The 14,040-nt window shown below is 47.7% G+C and overlaps 1 protein-coding gene across 7 annotated transcripts in view; it reads right to left on the minus strand.

Moving 5' to 3' along the window:
• LOC5666814 (monocarboxylate transporter 12) overlaps positions 1–14,040 on the minus strand; it is a 132,450-nt gene that overhangs the window by 72,852 nt on the left and 45,558 nt on the right. The window contains exon 1 of one of the 7 annotated variants that reach the window (XM_061642482.1): positions 7,277–7,470. The exons of 2 other annotated variants lie outside the window; for them this stretch is intronic. The gene's annotated coding sequence lies outside the window, so the exon portion shown is untranslated. Of the gene's footprint in view, positions 1–6,812; positions 7,471–14,040 lie in introns of those variants that run through there. 4 more of the 7 variants (XM_061642489.1, XM_061642476.1, XM_061642472.1 and 1 more) reach the window with 4 other exon arrangements.

Below are 14,040 nucleotides of genomic sequence, written 5' to 3' on the forward strand. Positions count from 1 at the left end.
AGCTACACGCAAAAATACTGGCTGCCAACCGGTCATTCTACAGCCTGAAAAATCAGTTCACCTCAAAGGATCTGTTGCGTCGAACGAAGCTGGGACTATATAGCACCTATATAGTGCCGGTACTCACATACGCCTCTGAGACATGGACACTGACCAAATCTGACGAAACCCTCTTAGCCGCGTTCGAGAGGAAGATACTCAGAAGGATACTTGGCCTCGTATGTGTGGAAGCACAATGGAGGACCCGCTATAATGACGAGCTATACGAGATGTACGGCGACCTCACTGTCGTGCAGAGTACCAAGCTCGCCAGGCTCCGGTGGACTGATCATGGTGTACGCATGGAAACGGACATCCCAGCCCGTAAAGTCTTTTTAGGCCGTCCACAAGGACAGAGGAGGCGTGGTTGGCCCAAACTCAGGTCGCAAGATGGCGAGGAGGCGTCTGCCATTAAGGACGGGATAAGGGACTGACAGACGAAGGCGCGAGACCGTGAACGGTTTTGGGCACTCCTGAAGCAGGCCGCAAAGCGTTTGTAGCGCCGGATAAGTAAGTAAGTAAGAAAAAGAAATGGTTCTTTTTTGGCGAAAAAAAAAATAAAGGTTCCAAAAACTGATCAACCATCTCACGAAATGTTTAAATTTTTCGATTCAACTCCATTGCCTGATCCATTTTTATATCCTGGTGCATTCTTTTTCTTCAAACTTCGGAGAGAAGATTTGATCCCAAGCATCCAAGTGAAGTTGGAATGAAAAAAGCGGACGAACTTTCGCATTGAACCATCGTAGCGGAGCTGAAGTGATGTTTTTGTAATGCGCTTTTGTGAATCCCATCGCAAAATAATACAAATATGGAACGACTAAATCGAAAAACTGTGGAAACCCGAGTTCATAGAAACAAGAGTCGCAAATCGTCTCACGTGTCACTAATGCTGTTTCCTTCGTAATCGCTATGTCCGTAATCGCCATTTGGACGTAATTTAGGCTCTATGTGAATTGGCTATTTCTAGGGAATAATAATGAAAAGACCATTAGTCTGTTTTTTTTTAAGAAAATTGATGAATAAAAATGGGGAAAATAAATAATGAACTACAAATATTATTCCAGTTATTAGTATTATGATGACATTTTTAATTTTTGAAATGCATATATGCCTTTTGTACCAGCCCATCTGCGGTGCTGAAACCGATTATTGCACTATTCATACAAATTAAAAGAAAAGGAGTTTCCCGTATAGCAAGTGAGACACTGGAACGGAATAAACTCTTTTTGCGAGCGCCCACTGTGCTAAACATTCGAAAAGTAATCCATTTGGAGTGTTCCCTTCCAAACAGCCGCACGAAAGGAGCACTCGAATGAAGGTGTCCGACGTGTGGCGAGAGCCATTTGCCGCGCCCAGTAAGGATCCGGAAAGGGCAGTAACAGATGGATGGACAGCAGTCGATATCAGCGCGCCGTAATTCCCGTTACCCAGCGAGCTATCAAGCAGCCATCGCCGTCGCCAATGGAAAGTGGGGACGAGTGTCCGAATGCAACATCACTCGAGCCAAGAGACAGCTGCACTTGGCACTGCGCGAAAGAGTGCTTTTCAGTGCGAGTGAGCGTACCGGGGCGGCACATGTTACAGTTCGCGTCAAAAACTAAGGCGCACCCTTCTAATGAAGGGCCCTCTCCAGGCTAATGGAACTGTAGTGTCGCCGCGGGGGGGGGGGGGGGGAGGAGTTTTCGGCACTGGAGTGAGGACTTTTCACTCGAGAGGCTGTGAAGTGTGCCGAGCCGGATCATCGAACGGCCCGACTCGTCCGTGTCAGGCCGTCCAAACGCACTCGAATGTGTGGCGTGGCCGATGGGTGTGGAAACAGATCGAAGCCGGGTTTTGTGCTGCCTGCCTTTGTATGTCACCACCCTCATCTGCTGAGCAACAAAACCCCAACAGCTAAGCGTCTGTTGAAGGCTGATGACTTAAGCGCAGGCATTGCCAATGACTTCAGCGCTTCAAATTAAACAAACGCCAGCGTGAAAGATCGAGCTGTATGGCGCTCACTGTTGCGTGCGTGGCACCGCTCTTAATTGGAGCATTTGTCCGTGTTGGCCAGAGCGTTTCATTTCCGATGCACTTGCTAAGAAGGGGGAGGTTAGATAGCAATCTGAAAGAGTAGGTCATCGGTAATAAATATCTCAGTATCGATGTCGTTAGTCTCAGTGCTCGCTCCACGGAACCGCTCGATTGGATCGCATTTGCCGTCCGCTTCCGCCACAAGTCGACAAGTAATTTTAGCTCAAACATAAAGGCGGTGGCTCATCCAAAAATTACGACACCAACAAATCTATTCCTTTTTTTTTGGTATTCTCGTGCGCCAGTCTCCAATTTTAACATCCCCGACGCAGGATGGTACTTTTCCTTTCGATACGTAATGTATGGATAACCCCACGATTATTTGCAAAATTTACAACAATGCCGTTGGACCCTAGAACTACTGCAACCACCACAAGCTGGTAACTTAATTTCAGCAACACTTGCCCAAAGCTTGGTGTCATAGAAAAAAAATCAAATTTACGATTCTCGCACTTGCCACAACAGGCACTCTTACACCCTTAATTTAACACCGCTCATACTACACTTGTCGTAATCCGGTTTGTTTTATTTCATTTTTTTTGCACGAGCGCACGCTCCTATGTTCTTCCCATTCCGTCCACGGTTGTCAGCGGTTGCAGCGTTTAGTGTCACATAAAAATTTAATGCGAAACGTCCGCCTGCTCACGCATCGTTCGAGGAGTAGCAAGTGCATTTCTTCAAAATGTTACAAAAAGAAGAAAAAAAAAACGTATTGATGCACAAACCGCGAGAAAAGATAAAATAACAAAAAATGAAAGGTAACAGACAGATTACAAAAAAAAACAAAAACAATCGCAATATTTTACCTCCCCCTTGTGTACGCTGTGCAAAACTTTTCGTTTCGTTGTTCAATTTAACATTTTCGTGTTTGGAAATGCGTAGGATAATCCCTACACTTGTTTGATGCGTGTGTGTGTGTGTGTGTGTATATGTATGTGTGTTTGTTTTTGTTTCAAATGCTCTACAATGCCTCTCTCTGCTCCGCGCCCTGCCCCCTCCCCACCCAACCGCGTCTCACGCTGTTTTGCATGCATGCTTTGGCACGCACGCTCACTCACCGACTCGCAGGTGTATGAGTGTCGAAATTTATTAATGAATAAATTAACATAAATTTCTGCTCCCCATCCAACCGACCCCCCTCCCCACCCGCTCGGTTTTGGCAAAGAAAACATGCTGAAAGATGGGGTGGGTGGGTCTTTGGGGTGGCAACCGAGAAGGCATTTGCTACTGTTTTGTTTCATTGCTGCCGCTCGTTCTCCTTTCTGCCAGCTTGACCCACTGGCCCCCACTGGCTGCACTATTTGCATTCGAGTGCAATAGCGCCATGCGAGGACGGGGGGGGGGGGGGGGGAGCGATGGAGTGGCGTTTGGATGGTAAGCAAACAGAACATATTTCCGGCGCGATGCGTTAACTTCGAAACGCTTTGCTCATCCGTCGTCAAGCATCGTTGCTTATTTTCTTCACAGGCACACACACGCGCACAAGTGCGCGGGTGCATGGGCGCGTTTTTCATCCAAATGCAAAATGCTCCACCCCCTTCACTGTGCGCCTCGCTTTGCCGCCCGCACCCGACGCTCCGTGAATAAACAGACACCTTCGCTTACACGATGCGGTTTCAAACTTTCTTCCAAACAGCCGCACAAACATCGTGGTGCCTCGAAATCGAAATCTCTCATCTGCCTCACCGGCGCCGACATTTTACCTACATGTCGCGAAAATGCGGTGCACCGTGCGCATGTTGATCGCGTGGTTTTGGGAAACGGTGGTTCCCGAATGATGTCCGCCAGCGCACTGCGAGCGAAATGCGCAAACGGGTGCAAACCGCAAGTGAAATAGCTGCAAGCGACGAACGCGCAACGGGGACGTTGACGAGCTTCGAAAATTGATTTGTTAAACACGGGCGTACCGTGCCCTGACCAGGGACCGGGAGCACACAGGGGCCCGATGCATCACAAACAGGTACCGTGCGGCCAGGCGTTTGGCAGTGTTTTTAATGGTTGGCGTACTTGTGTGTCTTTTTTTTGTGATTTTTTTTATGTGTGTCCGAGGTTCGAAATTAAGTTCACGCCTTTCAGCAAGCTCATAGACGTGCCGGTGAAGTTCGGGCCGATGATAATAATCGGGCGGGCGTTTGCATTCCCGCACAGCGCGCGCAGTTTAAGCGCCCTCGGGCCGGTGCAGAAAGGGAAAAGATTTTTACGATTATTAAAAATTTTATACCTTTCTGGCGATTTTTTGGAGCAGTTTTGTTGTTGTTGCTGTTGGTGGTGTTGTTGCTTCGTCTCTTCACCCAGTTGGCAGAAAAAGGGGCAGCCGCTCTGGGGCGCTGTTTGGGACGGGAATGGGAAACACCATCGCCGTGAAGTGCAATTTAAGCGAGATCGTGGCTTTGAAGATTGCGTTCCTCGATAGTCATTTTGTGTGGCCCGCTGATCTTATGAGTTCGCTAGTGTGTTTGTGTGAGTGAGCGTTTCATTAATTTTTTTTAATGATCTGACACTGACATGCCACTCGGGTGCATCTCTGCCGAGGCGCTCGAGTTATAAACAAAAGAGCGCGAACGAGGCATACAGCGCCATTGAAGGGGGCATTGGGGGCAAACTGCATCAGAGCTCTCTGCTTATTTTCAATAGCCCCCGTGCGTGTGTGTGTGTGTGCTGAGTGCGTGCACCTTTCTTTCATCTTTCGAAGAGCCGAAAAATGCCTCCCGTTTAAGAGCACATCACCACCTTCAAACAACGCGGAGCCTTTGTTTAGGGCGTGTGTTTGAAAAAAAACAGAAGCAATATTTTATACCCACACAAAACTGATAAAAGCACAGACTGAGAGAAGAAATGTAGAAAATCACGAAACAGCACTTGCAAGAGAGAGCATCACATTGCAGAAAAACAATGATCTTTCATCATTTGTTAGTTAAGTTAATAAAAGCTTTTTAATCATTTCCCTCCCCCACCCGACGCGGGATTTGAACAAGCGGCTCCACAGCGTAGCGAGAACGTCACCGCTCTTGCACATGCGACCACTGCGCTCTGCTAGCGTGGGTGTCGCTATTTCATCGTTTTGATTTGCATTCGGTTTCGATCGATTGCCTCACCTCGGGCCGGTTCAAAAAGGTGAAATAATTGCCCCGAAGGATTCAATCGTTGTAGGCCCACACCCACCACAGTCAGCATAGTCTCGAAGAAGGCTCATTATACCTTTGCACACACACACACACACACACTCTAAGAGGCTCTTTCCCGCGCTGTCAGCGCCGTCGTTAGAGGGCTAATTAAGGCAAAAACGGCATCCAAAAAGCGATGGTTCCCCATTTGACGGGTGACGGCTGTCTGTGTGTGTATGTGGGTACGAATTGACACTAGAAGCCTACCCATCGGAGTTGGTTGATGTTTCGAGAGTTTCGGTGGGGTTTTTGGTTGTTGTGTGTAGCTTCTTCTACTCCCCAAACCTCACGTGCCGCTGCCGAAAACGTGTGAATGTTGAAGAAGTGTTTTTTTATTGCAATTCTTCCTGATCCGCATGTCGTGTCCATTCGAAAACCTCTGAAGAAAAAAAAATAGCTTTCAGGGTGGCCAATTATCGTGCCCGGGATGGCAACATTGTCTTCGAGCAAAACAGCTCGAAACGCAAATCTACCGCGCCGCACCGAACGCTGGAATGTGTGACGCGCGCCGTCGCCCATTAAGTCGCCCCCGGAATGCGTTGGGCGAGTGCGGCACATCGAGTACGGTACGGTACGCGTGTGTGTTGCGCTGGCTGGATTTTTGGCGACATTGCGTCCAGGGATGCCTCTGGCAGTGGCTGCCTGATGAGGAAGATCGCTGGAATGGTAGGCGATTGCGTAGCTTTCCGTTGTGCGCGCGCCCGCTTGATGGATGTATTGGGACGGTTTTGTGTCGAATTTGATCGAACTGACAACTAAATTACACCCAATCAATCAGTAGGACGTCATTTCCCTGCAGCAGCGTCGGAGATGCTTCCCTTTGAAACGCGCAGGAGCTCGCAGAGCAGCAACGACACCGCCGAAGGGCAAACCGCCGGGAACCAAGGCCCGAAAAAGGGGGAAATTGCTTTTTAATCGCTGCACCAAATGGAGCTCATCAAGCGCGCGCGACGTCTAAACGCCACAAAGTGGGCAAACAGTCCGCTCAGGGGTTTTTTTTTTTTTTTTTTTTTTTTTGCATAAGTCGAGCATCCTTAAAAGGGTTTGATTTATGTTAGCTGAACTTCCCCGGCCGATGTACCCGGGAAACCCAGGCACTGTAACCCTTTTATGGACCCGGGCTAATTTGAGGCTTTGGGGCAGAGATTTGAGGTGGTTTTTCCATTTGCTTCTGTATTGCTCGATTTTGTTTGTTTGTTGTTGTTGTGGTTGCTGTTGCTTGGGAGTGAGATGTTAATCGTGCTCCCTTCCAAGATTGATGCTTTTGGGGCGGGGGAGGATGCTCGGGACAAATGTCTCGGCAGGAGCATCCCGGGCCTAATTAACGCGGATCTGGTTGGTCGCGCGGGTTATCTTGGGAAGGGCTAGCGGGAATGACAGATTGACCTTCACCCTTGCCACAGCAAACCAGCGCCTAACACCCGCCCCTGCAAACACTCATTCGCACCTGAGCGCGTCAAATCGTTAGCTCGATTGGGTTGATTTCGGTACGTAATTGATGGTTTCGTTCTTTAATTAAAATCTTATCCCAACCTGGTTTTGATGTTCAAATTTGGTTCACACGTACACAGCACAACAACTAGCCTTCAACAGTTAACCATTCACACGAAAAGGATTTAGACGGTTAGTTTAAAAATAATAATAATAAAAACAACTTCCAATTAAAACTGCCCAAGGAGCACTCTCCCTGCGAAAAACAAAAACAATCCCAAAATTTAATCAAAACACGAAATCGAATCGGGTCGTACGCGGGTTTTGTCTGTTGCCAAAGTTTTTCACACTTCCGGCAATCCACTTGCACTTCTTTGTTGTTGTTGTTGTTGTTGCTGCTGTTGTTGTTTCCCGGCCTGCCTGGGAATTTCCCCGCGAAGATTTTCCCGCGTGTTACCGGCAAACAAAAACATAAAAAAAACTGACTGGCAAAACGGGTCGGCCGCCACTACCGGAAGCCAACACACACACGAACACGCGCGCGGGAAAAGCGGAAGCGTTCTTACGTGCCCCCCACTCCTCTGCTTTTGGGTGAGTAGGTGGTGGAGTGGGGCTGAGTCGGGGAAGCAACACAGGACACCGGGGACGTTCGGGCAGGTTGGAAGGGGGGACGCACTGAAAGGGGATTGTCTTCTCTCGCCGGGGGCGGTGTGTAGGCAAGATGTGAACTCTAACGCGGATGATAATCAACTGAATTTTCGCTAACCGACCAGCTGCCCATCAACCCCGACGATGGTCGACATCAGCAGCGGCAGCACACGCGGCGAGTGTGGCGCGTTTTTTTGTTCCCGCTTCGCTTCGATTCTTGTGCATACCGTGCGGGCCGGCAGAAGAGAAGCGTCCGATTCAAGAGCGAGCGAGCGAGCGAGCGAAAGGGAGAGAGTGCGAGTGATGGTACCGGGTGTGTGAGGAAGAGATGGAAGCGCGATGGAATCCAGCAACGCACTGTGTGTGCGGTTGATTGTGCGCCCCGAAAGGTACACACAATGCGTAAGGCAAGAGCATGAGAAACAGAGAGAGAAAATGATCGATAGAGAGGATCCGCTAGCGTGCGTGAGAGAGAGAGAGAGAGAGAGAGAGAGAGAGAGAGAGAGAGAGCGAAAGGAATACCCACACGGCAGAGCGGAAAGGATTCCGATGCAGAATTGCTTGGAGATTTTGGCGTAGCCGTGTGGGAGTGAGAGCAAAGCGTAAAGACACTCGCTGGGGACAGAGAGAGAGAGAGAGAGACAAAAAGTTCGTACGGAAAGTGCGCTCCGATGCATTGAATGAGATGCTTCCGAGTGCGATAGAAAGAGAAAGGGACGCAGGTTTCTGGGGCCGAGTTGGGAAAAGCTTGCCGGTGTTTTGGGCAAAAGGGTTGCTGGCAAAAGGAAAAACAAAACTCAAAAAAAACAACTTGTCGAGCCCGGGGCCGTCACACAAACAGCTCGCTCCCTACTCCTTCCCCACCCTCCTCGTTTCCCTTCGATTTAGCAAGGATCGAAGCTGAAAAGGTGAAGTGTGATAAAGTCAATCGACGGAACAGTCAGTAAGCACCTGTACCACGGGCGGTACACGGGGATCGAGAACGTGTGCGTACAGTGTGTGTAAGTATGGGAAGGAGGATGAACCTTTTTATCTCATTCCACGGGTGCTTTGCCGTAACACCGAACAGGATCAAATAGTATTTTGGAAATAAAAAGGTAGATGATCCAGAGCAGGCTGTAACGCGCCAACCACCGCATACACTGGAGCTTGTCACACAATGGAAAACTCGAGACTAGGGCCTTTGCCAACTCCAAGCCAAGAACCGCTAACGCAACGGTTGCCGCACATCGCTCACGATGGAGGCCCTAATCCCACCGAGCGGATCGGTTAATCTGGATCGGAGTGCTGGAGGGGAAGCGCCGCAAGCGCCAAAATCCCACCCCGAGGGGACACAAAAGCCCTGCAGCGACACGAGGATCACCGGCCGTACTGTTGGCATGTTGCGCGCGCTGACGTACTGTAGGTGCGTGGGAAGGCAACAGCATGAATAATAGCGACACGGTGGCTCCAAATTCTGGCACCGACAAAGGCACAAGCTTGCTGGAGCCGTAGGAAGGAGCAGGAGGAGTGACTGATGTTTGGAACCAGTGTTTAAGTTTGCTGATAAATTAATCCACGGTCGAATCCATCAGGCACAGCGTCTCGCTTTTAGTTCCGAGACCGAGGCGGAATTTCCTGAATCTTGCTAGCCCGCTTTAACCTATCGACAGGGGGACAGTAATGGGTGTAGGAGCCGGTCGGCTAACAAACAATGTTGGCTGAACTGGGGTAGCCGTGCCGGGAAGAGAAGAATCAGATCAGAACTAACCGAGACCTTGTCGGAGGTTTATTCGGTCTTCTTGGATATTGAGTGTGTGCGCCCGAGTATCCTGCCCATGGGATATTAAGGCTTTACAGCTCGAGTGAGTAGGATTTGCAAGCGGGCGTCTCCGGGGCGTGTGAGATCTGAAGCTTGTTGAACACAGGAAGCAATTTAATAGTGACACACACACACACATACACACACATACACACACACACACACACACACACACACACACACACACACACACACACACACACACACACACACACACACACAACACCAAACTGGTGTCGGTGCCAGCTCGGTCACGCTGCATCGCAAGACGTGAACCGGGCGTCCGAGCGACTCCACAACTTCGAGGACAAAAGTTGCTCCTGGAAGCGATATAGTTCCGACCTAGAAAGACGATACAGGGAGGCCATATCTAAAACGCCCCTGTTGGCCAGATACACAAACAGCGAGTGTGTCACCTCATTATTGTGATGTCGATGTTACAGATGATTAAGTTTGGTTTCGCTCCTCGTTCCAGACGGTTCCCGGTCGTGCGTTCCAGAAAACGGGTCATCGGGTGTGGACAATGGTCGGCAAGAAATCAAGACAACCGCACGGACCGAGGGAGGATAAAAGCAAAGCAAGCAACAACAACAACAACAAAAACACTTATAATGGATCAAAAACAAGAAGGTGAAACAAACGTTTTCCCGTTCCCAGCACATATTTGGGTTGATTATTGTCAGAAATAAAGTCTCACTTCGTTCGCCGATCGGGTATGACGTCGTGGGCGCTGCTGTAAAGCGCTGAAGCGGCTCCGGAGAGTGCTCCAACGAGTGGGGATTGAAAGAAAAACGCTTCCTCCTTCTATCCTACCGGCTTGCTGTTTATCATTTTATCCTTATCCGTTGCGTGTGCCGTTTGAGCGGTACCAACTATCGCCTCCACGTGCACCACATTCTGCCCACGGCACATTCTTGCAGGAGCGCAACAAAACATGGCCGCCTCCGCCCAACGGAATCGAGACGAATGAAGCGTAACGACCCGGAACGATCCACCATCGCCCCCACAGAGGGAAGTTTCTTGCGCGTACTAAAACGGCCAAGTCATAGTTTCAATTACGGCTCCTCCCTGTTTGCGGGTAGGGGGGTGAGGGAGGGGGGGAGGGTTTGTGGGACATACAGACAACGACGACAACGACAACGTTTTCCTCCGGGAGGTGATTCCGGAACGGTACGGGCAACATTCCGAACGTCTCCATCTGCCACCTAGGGCCTGGAAGAAACAGGCGCGATGGTACGGGGAAACTGTTCAGCACGCAAGCTTATTCATTAATCCGATTCGAATCCTGCTGATATCTCTCTTTCGCCGTGGGGAATGAGAAAGGAGAGGACCGTTCAAGGATTCCAACCATACAGCGAAGAAGTGTATGTATGATTGTATCGAGGGTGGAGGGCAGTGAATAAAAATAAACTAATAAAGCGTCCAGTGGACCACGACACACACACACACAGGGCGGGAGGAATGATTTTTCAGAATCAATCGAAACGCTGCAGCGAAAAACTCTACCCTAGAGGCGTCTCAGCCACATTTTCACCGAAGAACACTGAGGAGCTGTGTTCTTCTGCGTAATAGACGTCTGAAGGGGAATGTTCAGTCGGCAAGCTGGCCGAGATCGGTATGTCCTTTTCCGCCTGTTCGGGGATTTCTATTATGAGTTTGTTTTATTCTGCCGTGCCCTTCGATAGGAAAACACTGTATGTAGGTCAAAGTGCGGCTGCCATGCCTCTCTCTCTCTCTAATTTCGTTGTCCTCCATTGCAGGGACATCATAAAAATGCCTCATGGAAGCATTGTTTGGAGCAATGGTTTGGAACGGGTGTGTGAGGCTCTTATCAAACGCAGAATCATCGATTCTGCGATTCTATCGATGGTGAAGATGTCGATTAAACAAAGGCAGGTCCTTGGACGCTACCTCCCTTTCGGAGAAGATCTTGATGACTTCGACGATGTCTCTCCCCCAGATACGCCATGACGCATTAATTGCTTGACGGCTTCCAGGCCAGCTCTTTAAGTACGAACGATGTTTGACATTTAAGAAGTGGCAGCCCATATGACATACCAGTCACTCAACAATGTTTCCAAAATCCTTTTAATTTTCTCCTTTCCCATTTTTTCCTCGTTCATTTTATTTTTTTTTTGCTGTTGCTTCAGATTGTCGGGAAGGCGTTCGGAAGGCCGGGAAATAAAATGCCTAATTACGTGGCTCGTGACGCGATGTTCTTATCGACTCTTTTGAAAGGCCGGTCCCGGGGGCGCGCTTTACGACCGATCCGGTTCCGTGGCATCGCGCGCACTGCCTCGGAACCGCTCTCATCAAACCCGGCTCCCAATTAGTCGCTTTCCGACTCGCCGAAAAGGACTTGCCGTGCTGCTCAAACTGGCCAAATCCATGGCAAGCCATTTCGCTGCGATTGGACGCGAGGTTCTTTCTATTTTTTTCCTTCTCCGCTCCATCATTGCCTTCGCTTACCTACTGCTGGAGGATGGCGCAGCTTTGAAGGCACCCATCGAAAGGCGCCCCCTCCCTCCCTTATCGACAGCTTATGTGAGCCAATCGGGTTTGGCGGAAATTTTTGTCTTTGAAACAAAAAATAAATAAAAATAAAGAGACATTAAATTGTCGTAACTTGGCGGAAGGATCGTCACTAACGTAACGTGGCGGAAGGCGGCGGCGACGAAGCAAAGCTGACCTAGGCCGAACCCATCTAACGGTGACGAAAAAGGAAATGAGGGAGCGCAAAGGGTGTGGTGCCAGTAGGAGCAGCTATAAAACCGGAATAAATGAGGAGGAGATTCGCACAGGAGGAAGTACACAAAAATAATAGCCACAGAAAACAGAACGTAAGGCAGGGATTGGCAAACGAGTGGAAAGAAAAGAAGACCAAACAATATAGCAATACTAGATGTTGAAGATATCAAGTGATCAATTGTAGAAATGCTTTCAGATAAACTTATTGCTATACTTTTCAGACAAGGATCATACGGAATTTTCATTATTTTTATTCCAGAGTTGAACTACTTTGTGAGATCGACTTTTTTGTTTTGTTTTGTGTGAATCTGGCTCGGTTAGTCAAACTCTGACGTTACGATATTTGTGTTCAAACTGCTTATAAAATGTTTGTAGAGTAATTGTACCAGTTTTCGGTAGTGTACCCGTTTTCGACTGGGTAACTAAAACGTGATATTATGCAAACACGCGTAAAAACTGTCTCAAAACACAAATTTAAAATAAAAATATGCTCATTTGTTATTCAGACACAAAGTTTTACACCATTTCTTTACGTTTTTTTCCAAAACACTAAATAAAATGTATGCAGTTTAATATTTTTGGCAGTTTTTGAACTTCAAAGTTCGTCAGGTATCGTGATTAAGAGAACCAGTGCAGTAAACAAATAAAAGTGTGGTTTCTAGTAAAGATTGTTTAGTTGCACAATTAGTTACAACCCGTTTGGAATTTTAAAAGTGCACGGTACAGAAGTGTTTTTTTTTGCTTTAAATAATGTTGAAACTAGGAACACGTTGATTTTTGGCAGTTCAATGACGTTGGCTCCTGCCGAAACTCGTAACAATAACACACCTTGGATTTGGCTGAATATTCCCTTAAAATGCAAACACGGTATGCGTATGATACAATCAAGCGTATGGTGACATGATAATACGACAATTTTTCCATCAAATATCACCAATTTCACGATGAATAATGCGAAAGTTTTAGCGAAAAAATAATAATTTATTCGCCAGTCGGTGCCCTGCTCTACCTCTACCCCTTATTTTCAAAGACTGCTTTGATTGTAGCTCACACCAAAAAAATTGTCCAAACTGCCAGCACGATGTCCAAAATGGGCAACATGAAATGAATAATCAAAGTGCTTATCTCATTAGGAAAGTGAACGTGTAAAACAGTTTATAATTAGAGAAGTTTATAAGTAAAAAACGATTTGTTTATAAGTATAGGTGGATTACGTGAAATAAACTCTCTTTTAAATTTTGCTCTACGAGAAACAGTAGCCGGTAAATATCGAACGCTTAAGTTACACAGATACGCCAAAAAATCATCAAATTTGAAATCGTAAGATTGAATACGATGTGTTTATGCTTTCGGGCAAATGTTTCAGTTTTCTATTGGCGTTTTGGAATATCATTGGCATATCATATCATATCATTTGCTTAAGAAGCTATAACGTATTAAACTGCTGTGATATTTGTCAAACTGTAGAACCCTCTTTGCCGACCACTGCAATGTGGAGTCCCAAGGAAAAGGTGGAGAAAAGGAACCAGAGGGGGCATGAAGAGGTAGACGGTGGGATCCTTGCACCGCCAAAAGAACAAGAAAAATGAAGCTCCATTTATGGTGACAAGCGATATATTTGTATCGATTGTAAAAGTCTCTTCTTCATCACCATTTTAATCGCTCCATTCCCTCCCTTCACCCCGTTTCTGAAGGGATCCTCGCACGTACGTACTATTTCACCCTAACATTCAGCAGTAAGAGCCAGCAGAAACCTCAAAAATGATCAAAATAAAAAAAAAAAACACACAGCTACTACCACCACCACCTTTCACGCGCGGATGCGTTACCTGTAGAGACGGGCGCCCAACAGCGGTGACACTTTCTTTTTTGCGTCCCTCTCTCGCCATCGATGAGGATGGGGAGGCTCTCTCACTTTCCTTCTCTGTCTTGCTCCGTGCGTCCCTTCAAATTAGTGCCATTTTGGGACTGGTGTGCGCTGGTGTGAAATTTTCTCATAAAGCTTTAATTTAATTTATTGAAATTGCTCCAAACACACTCACTTACAAGTGATTTAAGTCACACTAGTCAGTACTTTTTTGTTTTCTTTTTTTTTTGTTTTTTGTTGCGCCCCTTTCCCGTTCGGGATCCGAA

The sequence above is a fragment of the Anopheles gambiae genome, chromosome X (assembly GCF_943734735.2).
Source record: "Anopheles gambiae chromosome X, idAnoGambNW_F1_1, whole genome shotgun sequence".
Taxonomy (NCBI): Eukaryota; Metazoa; Arthropoda; class Insecta; order Diptera; family Culicidae; genus Anopheles; species Anopheles gambiae.